At 41.9% G+C, this 7,867-nt stretch overlaps 1 long non-coding RNA gene across 1 annotated transcript in view; it reads left to right on the top strand.

Moving 5' to 3' along the window:
• The first annotated feature begins 717 nt into the window (after nt 1-717).
• The window catches only part of LOC126469718 (uncharacterized), a 66,440-nt gene continuing 59,290 nt past the window's right edge, over nt 718-7,867 (top strand). The window contains exon 1 of the long non-coding RNA XR_007586051.1: nt 718-810. This is a non-coding gene — a long non-coding RNA (uncharacterized LOC126469718). The remainder of the gene's footprint in view (nt 811-7,867) is intronic.

The raw sequence follows: 7,867 nt of genomic DNA, 5'->3' as shown, positions 1-7,867 counted from the left end.
TTTTAGGCAGGGTAGATACAGACCACTGTGGTACAATTATTAGAGCCTCAATAGTTATCACACAGTCCTTCTCAGACACACAGCCGTAGGCCATCCTAGAAAATGGCCTCACGTCCAGTGAGGTCACCAAGTCAGGGTAGCAAAAAATATAGGCTTGTTCGCAAGTTGGACAAAGAAAGAGAGAAGTGGCAGTGCAAATGTCAGTATGATTATTGTTTACATTTTAGATGGCAGTCATTGGCTAGGCTCTATTACGTTTTGGACATTTCAGGATGGCGACCAACGTGCGTACCGCTTTGGGATACACAAGAAGAGACTATGAAATTGCTAGCAGTAGTGTACAACAAACCCAAGGTGGCCAACATTACACAGCTGCTGCTTCGCCGGAGCATCGGAATGGTGATGACGCTTCACAATCTGCATTTAACGACGGATGGGAGGTGCCGTTGTCGCGCTTGCCAGCGCACATACTCGGAGTTGCAGGACCATCCGCTGCTTGTGACCACCCATAGGGGGCCTCATTAGAAAGCGAATCGAGCCCACCTAGTATTACTTGTGGGCCGATTACGCGTTTTCAGGATGACGCAACCTCTTCAAGGCCGCGCACAGGTTCAGACGTGCCAGACCGGTTAGGACACGTACCAGATAGTTGTGCAACAACAAGCAGGGTAGGGTATAAAAGACGTGGAGAAACATTTTTGCTCACAGTTGATTCACATTCTGTTGGCGGAAAAGAACATTTTATTAAAACTGTTTTGTCTATTTGGAACGTTACGGAATATTGTGTTTCGGAGGAACCATTTGCTAGAGGTAATTCTACTCACATTCATGCATATTTAAATCTAGCAGAGCCCAAATTATTGGCAGATGTTAGGTCCGGGCTCGAATTTATGTTTGGTAGTATTAATGGTGTTTTTGACTTGCAGAAATGTAGAAGTAGAAAAAATGCATTAATATATATTACGAAATCTGATCCCGAGCCTATATCTAACTGTAATGACTCCGCTTTGTCATTTAATGTTCGTCTTCGTCGATGGGCGGAACGTACGCAATATATTGATTATACCGATTCGTTTCTTGTCAACAATTGGTCCCGTATTAGATTTATAGAGAAATACTTTGAATCATTTCAGGCAAAGAAGTGCATTGTACGCGCCCTTTCCGAGTGTCACCTAAAGTATAATGGTTGGGCGGGCCGCGTGGTCCGCTGGTACAATGAGGTCTTTCGGTCCAAGATGGTGCGTAAGAAACAATTGTACCTTTATGGAGACACAAATATAGGCAAATCCACGCTTGTTGAGAAGATAGTATCGCATAAGCAACATGTATATCTTCCCTTTTGTTCAGAATTTGGATTTGGCGGATATGATCCTCGTGTACATAATGTTATTGTATTCGAGGAATTCGATTGGCTTCGTTGGCGTCCATATGCGTCTATTTTGAAATGTATTGTAGAAGGACGACCTGTCACGGTTAATGTTAAGAATAAACCAGGAATGGTTATAAAACATATCGGACTTGTCATATTTGTGTCTAATGACTTTAATATTGATGATGAAGCTTTGATATCTCGCCTTAAAGTTGTACATGCCGACTGCCATATAATTCATTGTTTAAATGTTAAGGAGGAAATGGCGTCGGACACGTCGGATGTGGAGGTCGAGCAGGAAGTTATATCCATTTCGTCGGAGGAAGACGATGACCCGGTTTCGCCGTGCATGATCGAGGCGTTGGATACGCCGTCGGAACATTCTGACTAGGGCATATTTCGGACGAATGTGCAAGTGGCGTACAGAATATACACAATCAGATGGTGTTCGTTTTGAATACGGAAAAATGGGAGCTACTGAGAAATATGACGAAAATGCTCATAATTTTACAACTCTCAAGCACTATGACATTACTGATGAATTTAAGTTCTTTGCAAATAAATATGACTCTGTTATTATTAACAAGATTGTAACGTATGTTTATAGGATTAATGTTAGGGTAGAGCGATTAACACTTGATGACAGAGCTAACAAAAAAATATTTGAAGATCAGGGGGCATTGGAGAAAGTACGTTTAGCATGTAGTAATAAGTTAGGTCCATTTAGTCTAAGGCCTGATAAATCAGCTGGTGTTCCGTGGAGGAAATATAGTAGACGTAATCGATTTAAATTTGTTACATATTGCAAGCCAGAGACAAGTGCTGATATAAGTAAAGTAAAGGGATGGCCTGATTTAGAAAATCTTTGTAAATGTAAGAATAAACTCTTCCAAGGTGTTAATCCTTTTTATATCGGTTTGGAAATAGCTGGTGATGAACCTGCAAAGAATGATGTTGTACAGAGTGAGGTTAAATATGTTACATTTGTAGTTCGCAGCAGAGTGTATATGACCTTCTGTAAAAGGAAAGGTACAGTTACTTTCTAAATAAAGTTTATTATTTACAGCTAATGTCTGCGTTGGAATTTTTTTATGGAAACTGGGACCATATCAGGAACTATCCAGATGACCTTCGCCTCGCCTTCCTTGTTCCTACTACGCAGAAACGAATCAACGATTTGGTATTAACATTTTACGGAAATAAAATTAATTATTCTGCTGCTGTTATTGTGTTGGAGGAGCTTTGGTTTTATAAACCTAATTTGGAACAATTGATAGAGCAATTTAGACTATGAAATTGCTACCAGTAGTGTACAACAAACCCAAGGTGGCCAACATTATATATATATATATATATATATATATATATATATATATATATATATATATATATATATATATATATAGAAGAAATACACTCGAAAACATAAAAAATAGTATGTGTAGCCACTATAGTTCCATCACTTAACCAACTGAGCTATATTGACTACACAGAGAAAATTTACTCATGAGGAGTAAATTGATCATCTCACTAACTCATATAACATTGAAAAAAAAATAATAATTCTAATACTTTGATTATAATGAGAGAGAGGTATGAAATTATACACAAGCACGGTTTCAGATTATACAGGGTGGTCCATTGATCGTGATTGGGCCAAATATCTCACGAAATAAGCATAAAACGAAAAAACTACAAAGAACAAAACTCGTCTAGCTTGAAGGGGGAAACCAGATGGTGCTATGGTTGGCCCGCTAGATGGTGCTTCCATAGGTCAAGCGGATATTAACTGCGTTTTTTTAAAAATAGGAGCCCACATTTTTTATTACACATTCGTGTAGTATGTAAACAAATACTAATGTTTTAGTTGGAACACTTTTTAGGTTTGTGATAGATGGCTCTGTAATAGTCACAAACGTATAAGTATGTTGTATCAAGTAACATTCCGTCAGTGCGGACGGGATTTGCCTCGTGATACATTACCCGTGTTAAAATGGACCGTTTACCAATTGTGGAAAAAGTCGATATTGTGTTGATGTATGGCTATTGTGATCAAAATGCCCAACGGGCGTGTGCTATGTATGCTGCTCGGTATCCTGGACGAAATCATCCAAGTCTCCGGACTGTTTGCCGGATAGTTACGTTATTTAAGGAAACAGGAAGTATTCAGCCACATGTGAAACGTCAACCACGACTTGCGACAAATGATGATGCCCAAGTAGACGTTTTAGCTGGTGTCGCAGCTAATCCGCACATCAGTAGCAGACAAATTCCGCGAGAATCGGGAATCTCAAAAACGTCGGTGTTGAGAATGCTACATCAACATTGATTGCACCCGTACCATATTTCTATGCACCAGGAATTGGATGGCGACGACTTTGAACGTCGTATACAGTTCTGCCACTGGGCACAAGAGAAATTACGGGACGATGACAGATTTTTTGCACGCGTTCTATTTAGCGATGAAGCGTCATTCACCAACAGCGGTAGCGTAAACCAGCATAATATGCACTATTGGACAATGCAAAATCCACGATGGCTGTGACAAGTGGAACATCAGCGACCTTGGTGGGTTAATGTATGGTGCGGCATTATTGGGAGAAGGATAATTGGCCCCCATTTTATCGATGGCAATCTAAATGGTGCAATGTATGCTGATTTCCTATGTGATGTTCTACCGATGTTACTGCAAGATGTTTCACTGCATGACAAGTGGCAATGTACTTCCAACATGATGGATGTCCGGCACATAGCTTGCGTATGGTTGAAGCGGTATTGAATAGCATATCTCATGACAGGTGGATTGGTCGTCGAAGCACCATACCGTGGCCCGCACGTTCACCAGATCTGACGTACCCGGATTTCTTTCTGTGGGGAAAGTTGGACGATATTTGCTATCGTGATCCACCGACAACGCCTGACAACATGCGTCAGCGCATTGTCAACTCATGTGCGAACATTGTTGTGGTTTGGCAGGAGAGCCAACACCGGGTTACTAGAGGAAACCGAAAGGCACGCGTTTTAGCTCACGCAGGCTGGCGGTAGGTCTGGAACAGGACAAGGAAATTAGAAATTAGAAAAAACGGACGTAGCTGGTGGAATACTTAACTTTAATCCATTAATGGTGAACATCGCTCTTGACGGTACATTATTCACAGTATCAATAGTAACTGGTAATGGCGCCTTGTTAGGTCGTAGCAAATGACGTAGCTGAAGGCTATGCTAACTATCGTCTCGGCAAATGAGAGCGTATTTTGTCAGTGAACCATCGCTAGGAAAGTCGGTTGTACAACTGGGGCGAGTGCTAGGAAGTCTCTCTAAACCTGCCGTGTGGCGGCGCTCGGTCTGCAATCACTGATAGTGGCGACACGCGGGTCCGACGTATACTAACGGACCGCGGCCGATTTAAAGGCTACCATCTAGCAAGTGTTGTGTCTGGCGGTGACACCACAAACATTACGGAAGGTGAACTACTCACTGCTGAGAGGAATGTTGTTACACGTATTGCCATATGCATTGAGCATTTATTGCATTAATGTGGTATTTAGAGGTAATCATGCTGTAACAGCAAGCATCCTCAGCAATGATAAGTTCACAAAGGTACATGTATCACATTGGAACAACCGAAATAAAATGTTCAAATGTACTTACGTTCTGCATTTTAATTTAAAAAGCCTACCTGTTACCAACTGTTCATCTAAAATTGTGAGCCATATATTTGCGACTATTACAGCGCCATCTATCACAAAGCTAAAAAAGTGGTCCAACTAAAACATTCATATTTATTTACATACTACACGAAAATGCAATAAAAAGTGGTGGTTCCTATTTAAAAAAACGCAGTTGATATCCGTTTGACCTATAGCAGCGCTATCTAGCAGGCCAACCATAGCACCATCTGGTTTCCCCCTTCAAGCTAGACAAGTTTCGTTCTTTGTAGTTTTTTTCGTTTGACGCTTATTTTGTGAGATATTTGCCCCAGTCACAACCAATGGACCACCCTGTATATAAATTATTTATTTAAAAATCATACCTGGGGTGTAGTATTTCAGGACTACCATGACAATCTGTATGTATTTTCTTCTTCTTCGCACCTGTAAAGTATTTACCAAATACAGCTTGTTGGCAAGCAATAAATTCAGCGCGTATCTCACTCAAGCCAATAGATGACTCACAGTACTCAGGTTTGATCTGTTTGTCTTTAGGTTTGGGCTTCATATGCGAACAAAAGTGTTGCTTAACATAGTCAACATGTGTACTATGCACACGTTGGGAGTTTACATCATCATTGTATGCAGAGTCTATGCCAGGCAACCAGTGATTCTGTCTGTCCAGTGCAAGACGTCTGGCGTAGTCCAGATTGTATAATTTCATTACTGAGGGATGTCACCCGATTTGGCACATAATGCACAGTCATCATACACTGTTGTAATAGAAAGTGTCACACCAGTAAGGCGAATGTCTGGGGGGAATGAGTTGGATAATATTCCGTAGTCATCTGCTGATTGATGTAGCGCTCTGCACCAAAATGTTTCATCCCAATTGAACTCGGAAATTGGCACTTTAACACATTTGGATACATTTTCAGTCTCCATTTTAGCATGATGCACTTCTATAGCAATGTTCACACGTTTCAATCCACTGGGAGTTAAATTGTATGTGGAGGTGAAAAGCATAGATGCACTTGATGCCTTCTTCTTATCTACAGTATCTGCATTCTGTGGGTGCACTATACAGGGATGTTCTGCTGGGATGGGTCATATGTTGACGCCCAGTACTGTCCTCCATCTTGTTGTTGTTTAACACCACCAGCGACAGCATTCGATGCATCGGGGGCAGATTGTGTATCCTCATCACATAAATCGATGAGTGGGATGGAGAGCAGCAGCTCCTTGTCCTGATCCAACAAGTGGGCTATGTGTGCTACAGGATCCAACATGGTCGCCACTGGTTCAGAGGTGCTGGAGGTTGTTTGTGTAGGTATCAACGAGATAGCAGGTGGGGTTGCTACAGGTCTGGACATGTCAGCAGAGCTAGGCATGTTGGCACTCGACCCTGTTGAACAAAGATGAGGAAGCGTTAGATAAGGCCCAATAGGTGAAAACTTTGAATAATAATAATAGTAATAAGGCTAATAATGTGAGATGTGAAACTTACTTTTCCGTTTAATCTTGTTCTGCATGACTATGCTGGAGTGCGACTCCTGTTGGCACTTCATGGTTGTTCTTCTTCTTCTTCATCTGCTGACTGACTGAACAAGACTGAGGCCCTGGAGCTGCTAAGCTTCACCTACATCTCCTACAATCACGTCACCAGATGCTTCCATCCTACTGGTTAAAGTCGAACTCGATTATGAGTTCCTATTGGCTCCTGGCATTTCCCCCCACCATCTTGGATTATGTCACAAAACGGACGACAGCGCCCTCTTGTGCAGGTACTGGGTACTAGACCCACGCCCTGTGGCGAATACACTGTTTACCGCCATCTTGAATAACGATACTTGCGTCATCACCAGACGTCACGGTAGCGCCCTGTGGCGGCGATTAAATGTACTAAGTCAGTTGGGCTCTGGACCTCGTGGTGAACACATTGGATGCCGCCATCTTGGATTACGTCACAGATAAGAGCGCCCTCTGGTGGTGGCGAGTGTACTAAGGCAGTTGGGCTCTGGACCTCATGGTAAACACACCTGCACGAAATTGTTTAAATAAAGACTTATCTCAAAGTCCTTTTTTCACATGAATCCTTAGGAGGAGGTGGCTGTTGGACGACTGAGGTTAGTACAAGTGTCCTTTCTGTCTCGCCATTTTCTTACCTTGGCAGCGAAACCCCAAGTGACCTATGTTTACTGCCAAAATTGAAACTTGGCGCCAGTTCATAGGAGGAAGTGGCGGTCGGGTGACTTAGGTTAGTGGAGGCAGCCGAAGTGAGCTACCTTCACGCAATTCTCTTTGCTCAGTAGATATAACTGGGGTGTGGTGCATTATCCTGCTGGCATTTGAACTTCCCGCCATTTTTTCTGGGGGAGGGGGCATGGCACTTTACCGCCAAAATTCAAACTTGCTGCAAAAATCCACCATCTTGAATGACGTGACATCCGCCATCTTGGATGACGTCATCGCCGCCATCTTGGATAATTGTACTTTGGGGTCGTACCACTTTTGTCCCAGTACAGTCTTACATAGTCCAAATCGTCATCATAAAAAAAGTGTAACTACAACATTCTTAATCCAATAAAAACTTGTCTGTTTTCACCTGGTGTGACATTGTTTAATGCTGCTTATTGTTTGATCCACTATCTCAGAAAACAAAATTCGCAACTTTTCTTGAATATCTGATGAATTATGCTTGTCCCCACCTCCTAATTTTAATGGTAATTTTGCAAGGCATGGAACAGTGGGGAGACTTAATTCCAATGCATGACTCTTTTCTTTAGCATGTTTCCAAAGTGATAAAAATGAATTCGTATTTCTGGTTTCTCCTATTGAAGACAAAATA

The sequence above is a fragment of the Schistocerca serialis genome, chromosome 3 (assembly GCF_023864345.2).
Source record: "Schistocerca serialis cubense isolate TAMUIC-IGC-003099 chromosome 3, iqSchSeri2.2, whole genome shotgun sequence".
NCBI classification, from domain to species: domain Eukaryota; kingdom Metazoa; phylum Arthropoda; class Insecta; order Orthoptera; family Acrididae; genus Schistocerca; species Schistocerca serialis.
Note: the sequence above shows the minus strand (reverse complement) of the source record. Positions and strands in the feature narration are given on the sequence as shown.